Raw genomic sequence first — 18778 nt, 5'->3', positions numbered from 1 at the left:
CCGGGCTGGCGCAGGGTCAGGTCTTTCCTCGCTTCTTGCCCCAGGCTGGGCCTTGAAGGAGAGGGCACCTCAGAGACTGGAGGCCCTGGCTGGAGGCACTCAGGCCCACGCAGGGCTGGGTCAGGATGGGCACGGGGGTCGGGGGGGATGCCGCTGGGAGGGCTCTCTTGTGTCTGGGAGGTGGGGGAGCCCACAGGTGTGGGGGCCGCACACAGCTTCCCTGGAGGCCTGGGCTGTCCCTGGGGCTGTCCTGCCTTCCTAGCAGGGTCCTACTAGAAACTGCGGGCTCTTTTCTTAGGCACCCAGCAGGTAGCCCTGGGCCGTCGCTGCAGGTGCTGGGTGTCCTCTCCCCGTGGCCCCCGCTGGCCTGGGCTGGTGGTCACTGAGCTCATGGCTCCCAGCGGGTAGGCCCAGCATGGCCCTGCATCAGGTGTGGGTGCGGTTGGGAGTGGGAGCAGTGGGGCTGGGGGCTGAGGTCAGGGTTTGCGGCTGCCCGGCCAGCTCAGGTTCTGCCCGTGGCCGCCACGTCAGGCCCCGGCAACCCCCACAGGTGAGCAAGCCGCTCCTGCCTGGGCCTACGGGTGCCGCCTCGGGGCAGGCAGCGGCGGTGTCCGGGGTCGGGCAGGACCCAAGACCCGCGCTGGGGTCGCGGGACGCTGGGCAGGACCGCGCGGCCGGCCCGGCGGTCCGCGCGCGCCCCCTGCTGTCAGCAGGCCGCGGCGCAGGCTCGGCGGCCCTCACCTGCCGGCGGGGAGGTCGTTCAAGGTCGTCGGTGTCAGAGCAGTGTCCTCTGTTTCCAGGTTCCTTTTTCTCGCTGATCTGCGCGCAGTGGTTTCAGAGCACGGGTTGCAGGAAACGCCCACGCATTAGGTCCCCAGCCCGGCTCTTGTCCCTCATCCCCTGCCTCCTGCTTCCTGTTGACGCGCAGGCAGCTTGGCTGCCCACTCAGGGGATACCTTGCTGCTGCTGCTTCTTTTTAAGATTATTTATTTGAAAGGCAGGGAGAGAGAGAGAGAGAGAGAGAGAGAGAGAGAGAGAGAGAGAGAGAGAGGTCTTCCATCCGCTGGTTCACTCCCCAAATGGCTGCAATGGCTGGAGCTGGGCCAATCTAAACCCAGGAGCCAGGAGCTTCTTCTGGGTCTCCCATGCGGGTGCAGGGGTCCCCAGCATTTGGGCCATCTTCCACTGCTTTCCAAGGCCTTAGTACAGAGCTGGATGGGAAGTGGAGCGGCCGGGACTTGAACTGCTGCCCCTACGGGATGCAGGCACTGCAGGCAGTGGCCTTAGCTGCTACGCCACAGCGCCAGCCCCTGCGTGCCTCTTTAAAACATGTTTTTATTGTGTCTGAATACGCACCACCCACAGTCTGCCAACTCAGCCGTGTCAGGGTGCGGGACGGCGTCCACGCCGCCATGCAGAGCCCTGTGCCCAGAAACTGAAACCGTGTGCACAAGAAGCGCCCCCCCCGGCCCTGCACCCACTGCCTGCAGCCGTCTGACAACTTGTCGCCATCAGTGTCGCTCGCGGTGCCTGCACCTCACACAGACATGCAGCACGTATTCCCTGTGTGTGGCCTCTCTCACTGCAGGAAATGCCTTCTAGATTCTTCCGCAGGGTGGCTTTCCCACGGCCCGGTCACCCGCATCTGTCTCCCAGAGCTCCCAGTGAGCAGCCTGGTTTTATGCTGGGAATACACAGCTCGATTGGTATCTTTCCTCGTTTTTGTTGAGACACTTAGCAACTTATTTATTTATGAGAGAGAGAGAGGAGAGAGAGTGAGAGAGAGTCAGTCCCATCTGCTGGTTCATACCTCAGACGCCTGTAACACCTGGGGTTGGGCTGGGGGCTCCATCCTGGTCTCCCATGTGGTGGCAGAGACCCAAGCATGGAGCCCTCGCTGCTGCCTCCCAGGTCACACTAGCGGGAAGCTGGGGCCGGGACTCACAGCCGGGAGCTCGGAGGTGGGCTGCGGGCATCTTAGCTGTGAGCCAGGTGCCCGCTTCCACTGTGGCATTCTGACACGCACACGCGGAGCACATAGAGTGCGTGCTGTCTGCTGACTGGGCCAGAGTCACGTTTCCACATGCTTGCTTTGGGTTAGAAAAGCAACAGGACAGATGCAGGTGCCTGCTCCCAGCCCCCAGTCCCCAGCACCCAGTGCTGAGTTTTCTTTTTTTAAAAGTTTTTTTTTTTTTTAATTATTTGAAAGAGTTACACACACAGAGAGAGAGAGAGAGCGAGAGAGCGAGTTTCCATCTGCTGGTTCCCTCCCCAGATGGCTGTAACAGCCAGTCAGGGCTGGACCACGCTGAAGCCAGGAGCCAGGAGCTCCATCCTCACCTCCCAGGTGGGTGCAGGGGCCCAGGCACTTGGGCTGTCTTCCACTGCTTTCCCAGGTGCCTATTAGCTGGGAGCTGGATCAGAATTGGAGCAGCCACGACATAAGCCAGGCACACCTATGTGGGTTGTGGACGTCGTCCCAGGCGACATTTTTTTTTTTTAATTTATTTATTTGAAAGGCAGAGTTACAGAGAGGCAGAGGGAGAGAGAGGGAGAGACAGAGAGGTCTTCCATCTGCTGGTTCACTCCCCAGATGGCCGTAACAGCTGGAGCTGCGCTGATCCAAAGCCAGGAGCCAGGAGCTTCTTCCAGGTCTCCCATGTGGGTGCAGGGCCCCACGGACTTGGGGCATCTTCTGCTACTTTCCCAGGTGCATTAGGAGGGAGCTGGATGGGAAGTGGAGCAGCTGGGACTTGAACCAGCATCCTTATGGGATGCCGGCACTACAGGTGGTGGATTTACCTGCTATGCCACAGCACCGGCCCCCAAGCACCTTAACCACTGTGCCACACACCTGGCCCCTGCACGGCCACTATGAAGAGCCTGCCTATGTGTGTTTTTTAAAACCAGTTTTTTTTGCACTAAAATAAACTCATCCATTTCTTCCCCTCATTTTTTTTTATGAATTTCTTGCGGAGCCCTCGTGCCCGGGGGTGGTGGTTCCCCAGCAAGCAGCCAGAGGCGAAGCCTGGTGCAAACAGTTTTCCCAAAGCGTGTGGTCCCAGGGGAGCCGAGTGAGGGGAGAAACAGGCGCTCGAGCCAGGGAGGTGCCCCTGGGGAGCAGGCTGTGGGGAGGGCGCAGCCACTTCTCTGCCAGCTCCCACTCTCTCCGGGCAAAGTTCACTCGCAGGGAGCCCCAGCCCCTGAGGGGCCAGCAAATTTGACAGGGCAGACGCGTCCCCTGCTGCAGACATGGGGACTGTCGGCCTGGGGGAGCCGGGACGCTTTCAGGGGCGTCCACGCTGGCCCTGTCCTGGAGTCACTCGTCCTGTCCTCTGCCCAGTGCTGCCGCCCTGGAGTCTCCCTGGGTGGCCTCCGGGTCACTCGTGTGAGCAGCTGGTTAGCAGCCCCCCACGCCTGCACTCCCCAGGGTATGCCGCCGCCCTCCCCGGCTGTCACATCAGTGAGGACTCGGACGGGTTGGTCCCGGTGGAAACTGAGGGTGCTGGCTTGCCCCAGAAGTTTCTTTAGCAAGGTCAAAAGTGCCTGCCGCACTCCTTGGGAGCTTCCCGTCTTATCGTGAGAACTTGAGGGAGTGGTGACCCCACCCTCCCGAGCCCTGTACTGCAAGTACAGGTCCCACCATCCGATGGCTCTTTGGTTTTATCCTGAGCAAGCCCAACAGGGCAAAAAGATTGCAAATCAGGTCTTTTGATGGCTTTGTCCTGCTTTGTACTGGTTGGCAGACCCCCCCCCCCCCAACCCAGAATTGTGCTTAAAAACCCGACTGCTACCCGCCCCTTCGGGTCTTCCTCTCATGGCAAGTTTCCAACTTAAATAAATCCTGCTTTTCTCTCTGCCTCGTCCATGTGTTAATTCTTCTTTCATGTGAGACAAGGAACTGAACCAATCTGTTGGCGACCGTGTCCCACGTAAGATGGGGAGGGAGTGGGGAATGGGCCAGGTGTCCACGAGGGGTGTTTGTGGGGAAGCACGAGTTCTGAGCTCCTCGGCAGAGGGTCCTGCACTCCTAAGAACTTCTGGGCCTCAGAGGCCACCAGGGGAGCAGGATTGGAAGTGGAGCAGCCGAGACTTGAACCAGCGCCCTTAAGGGATGCTGGTGCCACAGCTGGAGACAGTCCGCTATGCCACAGCACCTGGTCCCGACTGAGGAACACGGAGCACCCGGAACTCCAGGGAGCGCCAGCTGTGGGGAGGCCCCCAAGGCCTCGAGCCCCAGCCTGGGGGCTCCTGGACACTAATTTGGGGCTGTGGGCGGACACCCTCCATGGACCAACTTGCTGCCCTGAGCCGATCCCGGTGCCCTGGTGGGCACTTTGGTCTCAGCACCGCTCCCGCTGGGGTTAGTGGGAGAACCCAGCTCTCTGCATGCGGGCGCCCCCGCTAAGCACTTGGCACCTCACCCGGCGGCCAGGGCCCCGCCCCTGGAGGGTCTGGGTTACCCCTGTGGAAGAGCCCCGCGCGGTGGCCGTCTCAGGCTCTGCGGTGCCCAAGCCCTGGGGTGCTCAGCATGGTGCACACTCGCGTGTCGTCTGTGTCTGGCGTCTCCTGGTGTCCCCTGTGCCGGGGCAGAGCTAGCGTGGCTTGTTTTAGTCCCAGCTGTGGGCGTTTGGCCCCTAACCGGGGACCCAGCTCAGGTTCATGGACGGGGCGGGGGTGGGCAGGGGCTCAGGGCTCCTAGGCGTGTCTTGCCTCGTGCCGGTGCACTCCGCCGTCTGGTGCCGTCTGTGCTGTGGGTTTTGTCATTGCTTTCAAAGGTCGTGAACGAGTTGAATCGTGTGAACCCTGTGTCTACATCGAGCAGGAGGACCGTGCTTTTTTCTCTTTTATTCTGCGAGTGTGGCGAGTCACCCTGGGTGCAGGGGGTGTCGAGCCATCTTCTGTGCCTGGTCTGCGTAGACCTGGACAGGACCCCCCCTCCCCCCCGCCATGACCTCCCAGATCTCTGGGTAACTCCCAGTACCCAACACGAGGGTAGCTCAAAGGGCTTGTGGGAAATTGAATATAAGGATGAGTTTATTTTGGTACAAGAAAGTGCATGAAGAATGCAGGTCGTGCAACAGCCGGCCACATCCCCAAGGGATGGCGAGGGCGCGGCTGGATGGGAGGGGCTCCGCAGGTGGGGGTCCTAAGTCTGCACCCCAGGCCCGCTGTCGCGGGTCCAGGTGTTGCCTTCCCACAGGCAGCAGTCTCTTCCGGTCTTCATACCTGAACACCCAAGCTGGGCCCCCTGAGAGTGGACATAGGACTGGCAATGGCTCCTCTACCCTCACCTGCTTCTCCCAGGACGGTGGGGGTCCCTCCCTGAACTTGGCCTTGAGTTCTGTGCCTGTACCATCACACCCCTCCCCCCCTGCAGGTGTGCCAGTCTATCTGCAGAGGTCCCTGGGTTCCAGCCCCACCGCAGTTGGGTGGGTGTCAGATCGAGGTAGAGACAGCTGTTGGGGGACAGGATGGGGTGCTGAGCTGCCCCCAGGTCACGTGGGATGGGAGCGTGGACGCAGTGGCTGAGCAGGCAGCTCCAGGGTGGAGTTGAAGCCACAGCCTCGAGAGCTCCCAGGGCCACGCAGAAGCAGAAACCCCGGGAGAGAGCCCTCCCCACTCCCGGAGGCTGCCCCCAGCCCTTCCTGTTCTCGCCCCGCCCCTGTCTCCTGAGGGTCCCTCCTCCACTCCACACACACCCTCCCCCACTCCGCTCTCTGACCTGGCCTTTGCCATTCGCGTGGTCCCCAACTACGCGGAGCGAGGCCTGAGCCGGAGGACCCGCGAGGGAGAAGGGGTGCGCACAGCCTGCGTGTTTGCATCCCCCACATCACGGCTTCAGGAGCTTGCCCCTATTCCCCAGCGCAGTGGGGCTAGGGGCGGGACCTCGGCCGTGGTGAGTGACTGGGGTGAGCACCCGCCATGCCACAGCCCCCCGGGAAGCCCTCCACTGCCTGCTTTGGTCCCGGACGTCCAGCCTCTGTGCCCGAGTGTCACAAATGGGCTAGGATGGTGTGCTCAGTGACAGCAGGGTGGCTGCGGGGGTGAGTTTGGCCCCATCAGGGCAAGTCCCCTGCCCCCAGATACCGAGAGGGCGTGGGGGCCCTGCATGGTGGGGGCTGGGCCGGCGGTCACTGACACCCTGCCTGAGCCAGCTTCCCTGGTCCGGGGCATGTGCTGCTTTCTGGGTGGAGTGCGGGCCCAGCTCCCGTTATCCTGCAAACTGTCCCCCTCCCTGCCCCCGCATACCTGGAAATCGGGAGACAACCACCTAAAAGGCTGGGTGAGTCTGTTGTGTATTTAAAGGACGGAGACTGGAACTTTTTTTTTTTTTTTTAATTTATTTGAAAGGCAGGGTTACAGAGAGGCAGAGAGGGGGGTGGGGTGGGGTGGGGTGGGGAGCTTCCATCGGTGGTTCAGTCCCCAAATGGCATCAACTGGTGGAGCTGGGCTGATCCAAAGCCAGGAGCCAAGCAGTTGGCCCATCGTCTGCTGCTTTCCCAGGTGCATTAGCAGGGAGCTGGATCGGAAGTGGAGCAGCGGGGACTTGAACTGGCGCCCTATGGGATGCTAGCGCTGCAGGCAGCGGCTTTACCTGCTACACCACAGCACCAGCCCGATTGGGGCTCCTCGTGATGGAAGAGGAGCTGAGGAACGCCCGTCAGAGCCTCGCGTGAATGTTCACAGTGGGCGAGGGGCGGGGCACGCAGGACAGGTGCTGCACAGGAGAGAGGCTGGAGCAGAGGGGAGGCCACAGAGCTGATTCTTCTTGGGCCCAAGGACCGTGTGTTTCTCAGCAGGAGGTGAAGGGGAAGAACTCGCCGTGGTGAGGAAGATGGACATGCAGGGGTGGGGAGGAGGGTCTGGTTCTCAGGGTGCTGGGAAAGGCAGAAGCTAGGCTGGGACCATGCTGCCTGCCCAGGGGGGGCCCTGATTGGGTAAGAATCTTGCAAAGTTAATATCAGATCTTGCACTGGCAGCACACGGGCACACAGCAACCGCAGCTGGACTGGGAGCAGCAGGGTTTGCAACAGCTGGACTGGCAGCAGCTGGACTGGGAGCAGCAGGGTTTGCAACAGCTGGACTGGCAGCAGCCACAGGAGCCACAGCTGGAGGAGCAGGCGGGCACACAGCAGCACACGGGCTTGCAGCAGCACACGGGCACACAGCAGCTGGACTGGGAGCAGCAGGGTTTGCAACAGCTGGACTGGCAGCAGCCACAGGAGCCACAGCCCCCCTTGGAGCCCCCACAGGAGCCACAGCCCCCCTTGGAGCCCCCACAGGAGCCACAGCCCCCACAGGAGCCCCCACAGGAGCCACAGCCCCCCTTGGAGCCCCCACAGGAGCCACAGCCCCCCTTGGAGCCCCCACAGGAGCCACAGCCCCCCTTGGAGCCCCCACAGGAGCCACAGCCCCCACAGGAGCCACAGCCCCCCTTGGAGCCCCCACAGGAGCCACAGCCCCCCTTGGAGCCCCCACAGGAGCCACAGCCCCCACAGGAGCCCCCACAGGAGCCACAGCCCCCCTTGGAGCCCCCACAGGAGCCACAGCCCCCCTTGGAGCCCCCACAGGAGCCACAGCCCCCCTTGGAGCCCCCACAGGAGCCACAGCCCCCCTTGGAGCCCCCACAGGAGCCACAGCCCCCCTTGCTGCCCCCACAGGAGCCACAGCCCCCCTTGGAGCCCCCACAGGAGCCACAGCCCCCCTTGGAGCCCCCACAGGAGCCACAGCTGGAGGAGCAGGCGGGCACACAGCAGCACACGGGCTTGCAGCAGCACACGGGCACACAGCAGCTGGAGCCGCAGCCCCCACAGCTGGAGCCGCAGCCCCCACAGCTGGAGCCGCAGCCCCCACAGCTGGAGCCGCAGCCCCCGGAACAGCCAGAGCAGCCCATGGTTCTGGAGGTTGGAGTGGAGTGGTCAGAGGAGCAGGTGCAGAGGGAGGTGTCTGTGTGGCGCCTCCTGGGCGGGGCCCTTTATATGCCTGCCCAGGTCGGGGAGAGGCTGGGCTATGGTCGCTTCCTGGTTCCTGTTTGGGCCATTTTTAGAGCCTGGTTCTCCTGTTTTCCTCTGGGCGCTGGTCACTGTGTATGTCAGGTGCCACTAAGAGCTGGGTTGCCCCGTGGGCCCAGTTCCTTGCTGGATGTTGTTCTGGGGACAGGGAAGCCCCCACCCCCACCCTGGCCCAGTGCATTCCTGTTAACCGCAGAACCACCCTTGGTTTTTAAAGCCCCCTATTCTAGGTGCACCAGGCGGGAGACTGATTCATGAAAACACCCAGCTCGGGTTGGTGTGCGCAGTGTGTCAGGCCGACGCGGGCATCCCTGACACGGCGCTGGGTCGAGAACCGGCTGCCCTGCTTCTGAGCCGCCCCACGGTAATGGACTGGTGACGGCACAAGGGCTTGGATCCCTGCCACCCTGTGGGAGACGCAGACGGAGTTCCGAGTCCTGCTTCCGCAGATGGAGACCTCTCTCTGTGGGTTTGCCTTTCAAATAATTAAATAAATAAATCCATAAAAAGTGAACTCATGAAAACAATTGCACAAATAGATGAGTCCCCCTCACCTGTCTCTGCAGGATGTTTGCTTTGCACCCCAATAAATTCCTCAGTGTGGAGTTGCCCACCCCCAGGCAAGACCTTACAGTCTGCAGAGCCAGCATCCCATGTGGGTGCGGGTTCAAGTCCCGGCTGCTCCGCTTCTGATCCAGCTCCCTGCTGATGCACCTGGGAAAGCCGTGGAGGATGGTCCACGTGCTTGGGCCCCTGCACCCGTGTGGGAGACCTGGAGGAAGCTCCTGGCTCCTGGCTCCCGGCCCATTCCTGGGAGTGAACCAGCGGATGGAAGATTCTTTCTGCCTTTCAAATAAATAAATAAATCTTTGAAAAAAAAATGCCACACTTGGCGTAGGCTTCACGTCCCTGGTCCTGCACGGCGAGGGAGGGGCTGCTCCCTGCGATGCTCGGCTGCCTTCTCTCGGCTCTACATGCAGCCGGCTGACTCCTCCTCTTCCTACTGACGGACACGGCGGATGCTCCCTGCTCCGCCCAGCAACGCTGCCAGTGCCCCTCGGGCGGCGGCCACGCCTCCCACCTGGGCGCCTGTTTCTGGCACCGGCTGCCACTCACTCACTCGTAACCCGCAGCTCGCACACTTGGCCGCTGTTTGGCGAATTTCCTTCCGGGTCCTGTGACCGCAGACAGAACCGCGTCCCGGGTGGTTGCTGCTGCTCTCTGAAAAATCTCTTCCGCACCTGCTGACCGCCCTCGCACTCCCCCTGCTGGCCGCTTCTGGGACCACACATTTTAAAATGACAAAATCCTTCCCTTCGCATTAAAAGAACTCCCCAGTCCCCCCACGGGGCGGGAGGGGGGGCTTTGAAAAGTTCAGAGGAAACCAGTACCCTCCTTTAATTCCATATCCATGAGCTCTGCAGCCCTGCAAGTGTGTGTGAGCGTGAATGTGTGTGTGTGAGAGAGAGAGAGAGAGGGAGAGAGAGGAAGTTTGGAATTTAAAGAATCTGCCTGGAATTGGGTTCCGTGTGTTTCTGGAGGTAGCAACTTCACCTGCTTGGCTTTTTTCTGGCACGGAGTGTTCGGCTGTCCCGGCGTTTGCCACCCGACTCTTTGTGCGTGCCGGGGCTCCACTCTGTGGGTCCTGGCCCTGACACCCTGGCGCTGCAGCCCTGGGCCAGCCCCAGCTCTGTCCCCCGAGCCCCACGCAGAGGAATCCTAGAGCCCTTTTGCACTGGCCCCGAGTTTATGGAGTAACTGGGGAGAGAATGGGCGCACTCCCACCTGGGGATGTCCTGGGGGTCTTCACCCTCTCCAGAGGCAGCGTAGCCCCCTCCCCCAAACCCAGGCTCCCACCTGGTCGTTCACCCTGGGGACCTCTTCCTGTGGCCGCTGTCGCCGCCTTTTCTAACCATTATTGATTGATGGATTAAGGCGGATCCCATCTCAGCAGTCCCAGTTTTAATGCTAACAATTTATCTGTACAGGCCGGCGCCGTGGCTCACTAGGCTAATCTTCCGCCTGTGGCACTGGCACCCCTGGTTCTAGTCCTGGTTGCCCCTCTTCCAGTCCAGCTCTCTGCTGTGGCCCGGGAGCGCAGTGGAGGATGGCCCAAGTGCTTGGGCCCTGCACCCCATGGGAGACCAGGAGAAGCACCTGGCTCCTGCCTTCGGATCAGCGCGGCGCCGGCCATAGCGGCCATTAGTGGAGTGAACCAGCGGAAGGAAGACCTTTCTCTGTCTCTCACTAACTCTGACTGTCAAAAAAAAAAAAAAAAAAAAAAACCAAACTAAAACAAAACAATTTATCTGTCCGTCCTGTGGCTTCTATGTTGCCAGGAGATTTCAGCTCATTTTGGAGCCTGTGTTGTTTCTTGTGGCAATGGACCCAGCGAGGGGCAGGCCCGCCTCCTTCCTGGTTTATGACGTCTGGCCACTAGGTGGCGCGGGTGCTGGGAATTTTGGGGGCCCCTTCTCCACGTCACTGGCCACTGACCTCGGGGACTGTGTCTTCGGTGAGTGCCGGGAGCCCGAGGGCTCGGAAGAGAGGCGCAGAGCAGCGAGGAGGCAGCGCACGGACGTACAGCCAGACTGCAGTCATTCAGAGGCGGTGACCAGCTGCCCGCGTGCGCGTTGACGGAACAGGCAGAGGCCCGACCGCCAGGGGCCGGGTCTTTTAGATTTTAGGAGGGGGGGGTGGGGGTGGGGGCAGCAGGGAGGGGAATTCCTGGGACTGTTCTTTCAGGTGGCCGTCGGGGGAGGGGTATGAAGGCAGTAGGGTGTGGGGCCATCTGAGATCCCAGGGCCGGGAATACCTTCCAGTGTTGGTCTGCTGGACGGGGAGCGAGAACGGCTGAGGCTCCGTCTGTGCCGTCAGTGCTGACTCTGCGTGAGGAGAAGGGGCGCCGATTTCTCTCTGGCTGCTTCCTGCTGATGTGGCGCAGACTCGGAGCCAGGACTTGAGCGGGGGCCTGTGCTGGAGATCGGATTGATTGAAGACGGGCAGGCTCGCGTTGCTCCGCGAGATGGCCTGCGATACCGCAGTTTCGTTCCTGCAGGAACCTTTGGAGTAAGTTAACTATACCTGGCAGAGACAGGAGCGCTGTGATGCGAGGACAAGAGGAGATCCTAGAGCCATCGCCCAGGCGGAGACGCCGGCCAACAGGAGGCAGAGCCATCTTAGGATACCTCTCATCACTGCGGCGGCCTGGGAGAGGTGGGTCCTGCGGCGTGGACTTGCACGAGGGAGATGCTACCAGTTTCAGTGAAGTAAGATGCACCCAAGGGGGTGCCCTCTGGGCTTGGCCGCAGTGGGGGTTGTCAGCGTCACCTGGGAGGGCCGGCTCACCCTGGCGCTGGAACAGCCTCATCTGTTTGAGATGAACCCGGTCGCCAGGCTGAGAGGCAGGTGTAGGGTCGGGAGGCGGAGCGTGGTTGGGCAGGGGTGTGTCCGCGGAGCTCCGTGAGCGAGAGGAGGGGGAGAGCGAGAGAGGAGGAAGGGCTGCAGACTTCTGTCGGGGAGGGGAGTCAGGGGGGAGGGGGCTTCCAGAGAGAACCTCAGACGGGGGCGGGGAGAGGTCTGCTGCTTCGCGGAGCTGTGGGCAGGAGTTTCGCCCGGCCTCAGTGGACCGGGCGGAGAGTTTAGTTAGAGCCTGTTTTAAAATTCCGTTCATCCGTTCTGCTTTTCCTGATGAGGGGGGATGACAGGGAGCGTGACATGCCACGCGATGGGGAGAGGCAGATGCCATTCGAGTGATCTGAGAGGTGAACTCCGGTCCCTTGTCTGGCTGAGTGGAAGCAGGTAAGCTAAATCTTGGATAATATCGTGTACTGGTGCAGTGGAAACAGTGGAAGCTCCCACCCACCCCAGAAGGTGTCCACCGTCACCAGAAGGTAGCATGGGTGGAGCCAGTCTGCCGGTTCTCCCCCGGAGCCACCCGCGGGCCTGGGGGGGGGAGTGGGGTGGCCTGGCGTTAGGGTTGGGCTGAGCGGTTTGACAGATGCCACCTGGCCGAGAGCAGTTGCGCAGTGCCTCTTAGGGCGGGAGTCAGGTGCGTGTGCCATCTCAGGAAGTGGAGGAGAGAGTTGGGGTTTGAGTGACGGCGAGAATGGAGGTTTTGTAGAAAGGCAGTGTCGAGAGGAGAAGGGAGTATTCGTTTTTCAACTGGGGACCACCCTGAGTGCTTCCTAGGTGCCCCTTGTTGCTGCAACCGAGGGATTTCGAGGAGCTACGCTACAGGGAACGGCTGGTCATCGCCCCACGAGCGGCCGCTTGAGCCGTAGGTCAGCCTGGCTGTCGGCGTCACGCAGGCATTGTTTACCTTGCTGGTGGCCTTTGCGGTGATGGGCGGCTTCTGTCGGCAGCTGGGCGGCGTCAAGAAGAGCTTTAATCAACCAGCCACTTACTATGGGGTCCTCGGGCTGTCAGAGAGCCCCTTTCTTGCCGTATCTGGGCGCTGGATGGATGATACTGTAGGCATGTCGGGAGTCTGTGTAGGTCTTGCCTGTCTTGCCCTGGGTCCGGCCTGCTGGGAGGTAGTGCCCTGAGGTGGGGCCGAGCCTCTGGGACCCTGCACGGGCAAGGGGGCGTGTCATCATGATGCCCCTCGATTATTGCGGATCCACGGGGGGAGGGGGGCTTAGAAGCACTGCCATCAGGAACCACTCAGGGCTTGGGAACAGGAGTGTCTGTGAGGAGCTGAAATGTGGTCAGGGAAAGATCAATGAAGCCGGGACAGGCATGGGGTTGGGGGAGCAGAGAGGGTGGTGGGGAGGAGGCTCTGGGCTGAGAGCAGCAATGGGCTGGGGCGCGGTGGAGAGAAGAACTTGGACGCAGGACGGCGCTGCAGATCCGAACCTGGGGGCTGAGGAGGTCTGCAACCCGTGGGAGTGTTACCAGAGAAATTGCAGGGTTCTTGTCTTCGCGCAAGAAAGAATTCAGGTGTGAGACAGAGAGTTGTGGGAGGTAAAATAGCAAGGTTTATTAGGGAAGGGACATCCGTAAGGATGGGCACCTCTCCAGACAGAGCCTGAGAGGGTGCCCAGTTGCTCGGACGGGGAGGGGGGGAGCGAGGTTACATGGTTGAGTGGAGAGATGACACCTGGCCAGGCAGGCGGGAGACTCAGCAGAGAGGCAGAGGGCTGAGCGCCCGTCTGGTTGAGGCGGGGGTGGGGGGTGGGGGGTTTAAGGAGAAAGGCCTTGCTTCCCCACCTCTGCTCCTCTTGGAACAAACGGCTTTTTGGATGTAAATAGAAAAACTTCTATCTGAGTTTTCCCCTGAAGGTATCAGACAGGAGGAAGCCTAGCTGGTGCCGTCCTGGGTTCAGAGGAAGGGTGAGCAGGACCCCCTGGAGAATGGGGATCCGGAGCAGGGTGTTTGAAATGCAGATACTGGGCTGCACCTGGGAGATTGTGGGAGATTTGTCAGGCAGAAGGGGTGGGGACCCCCACCTGGCAGGTTATCAGGTAGAAGGGGGCAGGGCAGGGTGTGAATACCGGGCTGCCCCTGAAACACTGTCAGGATACTTTGAGATGCAGATGCAGATGCTGGACATAGATGTCTTCTCTTTAGGCCTTTATGTCACACACACATAAGCTCATAACTGACTTCCCACCTAACTGGAGGACCAGATTTGTAAGGGTTGGTATAGCTTAGCTCCTGCGCTTCAGGTGGGAGAAGGGCTGGCTGGCCAGGGCCCGAGGCACGGGGGCCAGCCTGGATAAACCCCATCTGAGTGCTTGGAGAAACAGGCCACAGGTGTAATAGCGTCTCCAGCCTTTGGGGCCAGGAGGCCGAGTGCCTGCCCCTTAGAGCTGTGGATGTAGAGGGGGAGTGGTTTAAGTGGGTTGGGACGGCTCAGGGCGGCTGGCAGAGGAGCCCCCCTTAGGGTTTGGAACGGGGTCTCAGGTTGCCTTTGGGCCCCCGCCCCATGCACTGTCCTTTTCCCACTGGGAGACTGGTTTGTCATGATCCCGGGAGCAGTCTGCCACTTTCTGATTACTCTTGTTAGCCCCAAACACTCAGTTTGCATTTGAGTCAAAGGTGGACTTGTGGGGAGTGGGGGTCTGCCCTGGGCAGGTGCCGTCAGCCCCGGGCCTCACCCCCGGGTTGAGGATGGGCAGAGGGAGGTGTGTCCTGCTCAGCCCTGGCCCAGGGCCTTCTGGGAGCAGAGACAGCAGGGCAGCTCGTAGGCCCCGGTGGACAGAAGCGTCCGTGTGCCACGTCCCAGCCTTCTGCACGTGTCTCCCGGCTCGGCTGACGATCCTAGGGCGGGGTGGAGTGGGGGGATTGGGAGGGGCCGGCTAAGGGAAGACGGCGAACTTCCGTCTTCTCTCTCACTTCCCCTGCCCACCCAGACCCGACCAATCGTGCCCCGTCCACGCTTGGCGAGCGTTCGCCAGTGGCTGGACCTCTCGGGCCCCAGCAGGCTTCCAGGCGGACTCAGTCCTGCCAGCCGGTGTCAGGGCTGCCACCCCGGGTGACGCAGACAAAAGGGAACTTCGGTGCCTGTTAAAGACCCCGGACCCTGCTCCCCCAGCCCGACACCCAGCTCTGGGTCCCCACTCCCTGTCTTCCCTCCGGGCAGCCCAGCCCTCGCTTTCTCCTGCTTTCTCTGTCCCTCACTGCCTGGTAGAAACGCTCTCCCATCGGCTGGACTCCGGCCTTGTTTCTGTATCGGAAGATGCCAAGGACCAGGGCGCCACCCCCCGCAGGCGCCGCAGTGGGGGAGGTGCCAGCTGGCCCCACACGGGAAGGGGTCTGCAAGGAGGACTTCGACACGGACACACACGCAGCAGGCTCAGAGACAAGGATCTTTTAAAAACTTTATTTATTTATTTGAAAGGCAGAGTTACAGAGAGAGACGGGGCGGGGGATCTGCATCTGCTGGTGCGTGGGTGCGACGGCCAGCGCTGGCCAGGCTGAGGACTCCATCCCGGTCTCCACGTGGGCAGCACGGGTCCAGGCACTTGGGGCGTCTCCGGCTGCTTTCCCAGGCGCACTGGCAGGGAGCTGGGTGGGCAGTGCAGCAGCCGGGACGGAGCCACAGCCCACACGGGACGCGGGGGCTGCTGGTGGGGGCTTCAGCTGCTGCACCCCAACACCTGCCCTGGAGGAAAGATCCTTACTGCAAGGAAGCTTGCTTGCTTCTTTATTTATTTACTTATAAGAGATGAAGCTGCAGGCCGAGGAAGGAGGGAAACCTCTAGGGAACTGAAGGCCAGGGGCACAGGAAGTGGTCCGAGGGACGCAGGGGACCAGGGTTGAGCAGCCCCCTTGCTGCCTCTCAGGAACAGCAGCCTGGCCCGGGGGTCAGAGCCTGCACCTCAGCAGCCCCGAAGAGGCAGAGAACAGTGCAGATCAGATGGGGGGTGCAGGTGTGGACGCTGCTCCAGGTGGAATGGCTCTAGGCCCCAGGCCCCTTCTCCTGAGTGAGGAGGGGGAGTCGGCAGGCAGACGGGGAGCTGAGCGCGGAAGAAGGCAACTGTGGGACTGAAAAGCAGGCAGCTCAGGAGGGTGCGTGGGAATGAACGGGTTCCCCAGATATCCGGAAACCCAAAGGCCACAGGGCAGAGCCTCGGACCTTGCACTGGCAGTAATGGGGACAGGGCAACAGGGCTGGTGGCAGCCAGACTAGGAGCAGCCACAGCTGGAGCAGGAGCAGGCGGGCACGCAGCAGCACACGGGCTTGCAGCAGCACACGGGCACACAGCAGCTGGAGCCACAGCTGCCCTGGCTGCCCCCACAGGAGCCACAGCCCCCACAGGAGCCACAGCTGGAGGAGCAGGCGGGCACACAGCAGCACACGGGCTTGCAGCAGCACACGGGCACACAGCAGCTGGACTGGGAGCAGCAGGGTTTGCAACAGCTGGACTGGCCACAGCTGGACTGGGAGCAGCAGGGTTTGCAACAGCTGGACTGGGAGCAGCAGGGTTTGCAGCAGCTGGACTGGGAGCAGCAGGGTTTGCAACAGCTGGACTGGCCACAGCTGGACTGGGAGCAGCAGGGTTTGCAGCAGCTGGACTGGCAACAGCTGGACTGGGAGCAGCAGGGTTTGCAACAGCTGGACTGGCCACAGCTGGACTGGGAGCAGCAGGGTTTGCAGCAGCTGGACTGGCAGCAGGCACTGGAGCCACAGCTGGAGGAGCAGGCGGGCACACAGCAGCACACGGGCTTGCAGCAGCACACGGGCACACAGCAGCTGGAGCCGCAGCCCCCACAGCTGGAGCCGCAGCCCCCGGAACAGCCAGAGCAGCCCATGGTTCTGGAGGTGGAGTGGAGTGGTCGCAGGAGCAGGTGAGGAGGGAGGTTCTGTGTGGGGTTTCCTGGGCTGTGGGGGCCTTTTATATCCCTGCGCAGGTCAAGGAGAGGCTGGGCTCTGGTCACTTCCTTGTGTTGTTTACGCTATTTTCCTCATTTCTTCCCGCTTTGCTACTGGCTCAGCTGAGCGCCTGTTTCTTTGTTTTCTAGATGCGTCCTCTTCCCCTTTGGTTTGGTCCCTAGGATTAGAGCCCCAGGTGCCCTGTCAGGTGCATCCTCCGCAGCTTGGCGCACTGCTCACCTGCTCCCTCTGCTGGCCACATGTGACCAGTGGAGAATGCCTCCTGCCCACCTGCCCCAGCTCCACTGTTGACATCCCCTGATAAAAATGATTCCTTTCTTCTATTTCATAGACCTCCCACGGTCTCCCCTGGCAACAGGAAAACCCGGAGGCAGGAAACAGCCTGCCCCGATCCTGGCACTGGGGCTGACGGGTGATTGGCTCCTTTCACAAGCACAGCGCCCTCTCTGCTGCCTCATTCCCGTCAGCCTCTGGGGGCGTCCTTTCCCTGGCCCCCGAGTGAGAGGAGTCCTTTCCCTTCCCCGCGGATTTCTGGAGTCCCACACACCTCTGCGGTCAGTTAAGACTTTCGGGAGCTATTGGCACGAAACGCAGGAGGTGAGGTTTGGGGGTCAGGGTCTGAGGGTCTTCCCAGAATCTTGTGCCAGAAACCTCAGCCCTGTGGCAGCCAGTGGGAGGTGGGGCCTCGGCGGAGGGGTGCAGGCCCTGGGGGAGCCAGCCTGTCCCCGCCACCCCTCCGCATTCTGCTGTTGGAGGTGCCGCAGGGGTCAGGAGACGCTGGTGCCTCGATGTCGGGCTGCCCAGCTCAGAACTGCGAGCTAATACATTGCAGACGCACAGAGAGAGAGAGAGAGAGAGAGAGAGAGAGAGAGAGGTCCTCCCTCTGCTCTTCACTCCCCAGATGGCTGCCACAGCTAGGGCTGGGTCAGGCCAAAGCCAGGAGCTGGCTGGATCGGAAGTGGAGCAGCCGGGACTCGAACTGGCGCCCATATGGGATGCTGGCACTGCAGACGGCAGCTTTACCAGCTACGCCACAGCAGCAGCCCCAGGAGTCAGTTGTTTAAGAGATCAAGACAAGGGGAGTGTAGTGGGCAAAGCCGCTGCCTGCAGTGCCGGCATCCCATATGGGCTCCGGTTCGAGTCCTGGCTGCTCCACTTCCGATCCAGCTCTCTGCTATGACCTGAGAAAGCAGTGGAAGATGGCCCAAGTCCTTGGGCCCCTGCATCGGCATGGGAGACCGTGAAGAAGCTCCTGGCCCTGTTTTGCGGCCTGACCCAGCCCTGGCTATGGTAGCCATTTGAGGAGTGAACCAGCGGATGGAATCTCTCTCTCTCTCTCTCTCTCTCTGTAACTCTGCCTCTCCAATCAATCAATCAATCAATCTTAAAAATCCAGACAACCCGACTTGAGGGGTGGGTGTTTGGCCTAGTGGTTCTAACGACGCTGGTTGGAGCTCCCATGTCTTACAAAAAGCCTTTGCAATTTGTGCACGGTTTCCCACGGCCACTCTGATGGCTCCTGGCGTGCAGGAACGTCACAGCTTCTCCGTGGAGCCCTTGCCCTGGCTTCCTGCGTCCACTCTGTCAGACCTCCTGGAACCGGGTGGCTGAGAGCAAAGAAGCCATCCCCCTGGCGCTGGGCGCCTACCCCCGCGCCTGTATCGCTGGCTGGAATGGAGTGGGGGTGCCCATCCCTCCTGGGGGACAGGAGGAGCCGGTTCTCGGCCACTCCCAGCTCAGGTGACAATGACGTCACCCCCAGCTCAGGTGACAAAGACGTCACAGATGTGGCCACCTCATCCCCGCCCCCCACCTTCCTCTCACGTTGAGGGCCCGTGGGTGACCGGGGGTGGCCCCTGGAGCCCCGTCTCACATGGAGACAGGACCTTGAACCTGTGGGTCCCCTTGGCCTCCTACTGCGGTCCACCCTCTCCATCCCAGAACCCCACGAGGCACGGAGGCACTGCCTGCGACCCCGGCTCTGGCCCTGTGGCTGCGTGGGTCCCTCTGGTCAGCACAGTGCCGTCCTCCTGGCTAAGGTGCTGACTTAGCAGCTCTGCAGCCCACAGAGCCGGGGGTCTCCCCATCAGCAAGGTGCCGGCCTTGTCTGGCTGGCCCGTCCTCCCTCCCGTCACACCTCCACGCGTGCGCAGAAGCTGCTGCACTCCCAGGCCCTTCGGAAGTCCTGCTCTCCACAGGGTGCATGCTGGGACACCGAGCGCCTCTCCTGCTCCCAAGACCCCGCTCCCCTCTGGCCCTCACCTGGGCGCCCCTGGTGTCCACACTGCTGCCCAAAGCTTAGGCGAGGCCCCCTCGGCGTTCTGCAGCCATCCCCCAAGCCCTTTCAGCCTGAACCAGTTATGCACCTTGAAAGCCATCCCTGGCTGGCGCCGCGGCTCACTAGGCTAATCCTCCGCCTTG

This window comes from Oryctolagus cuniculus, chromosome 1 (genome assembly GCF_051225735.1).
Source record: "Oryctolagus cuniculus isolate XC-2025 breed Fujian yellow rabbit chromosome 1, ASM5122573v1, whole genome shotgun sequence".
Classification (NCBI taxonomy): Eukaryota; Metazoa; Chordata; class Mammalia; order Lagomorpha; family Leporidae; genus Oryctolagus; species Oryctolagus cuniculus.
This window is presented reverse-complemented; position numbering follows the sequence as displayed.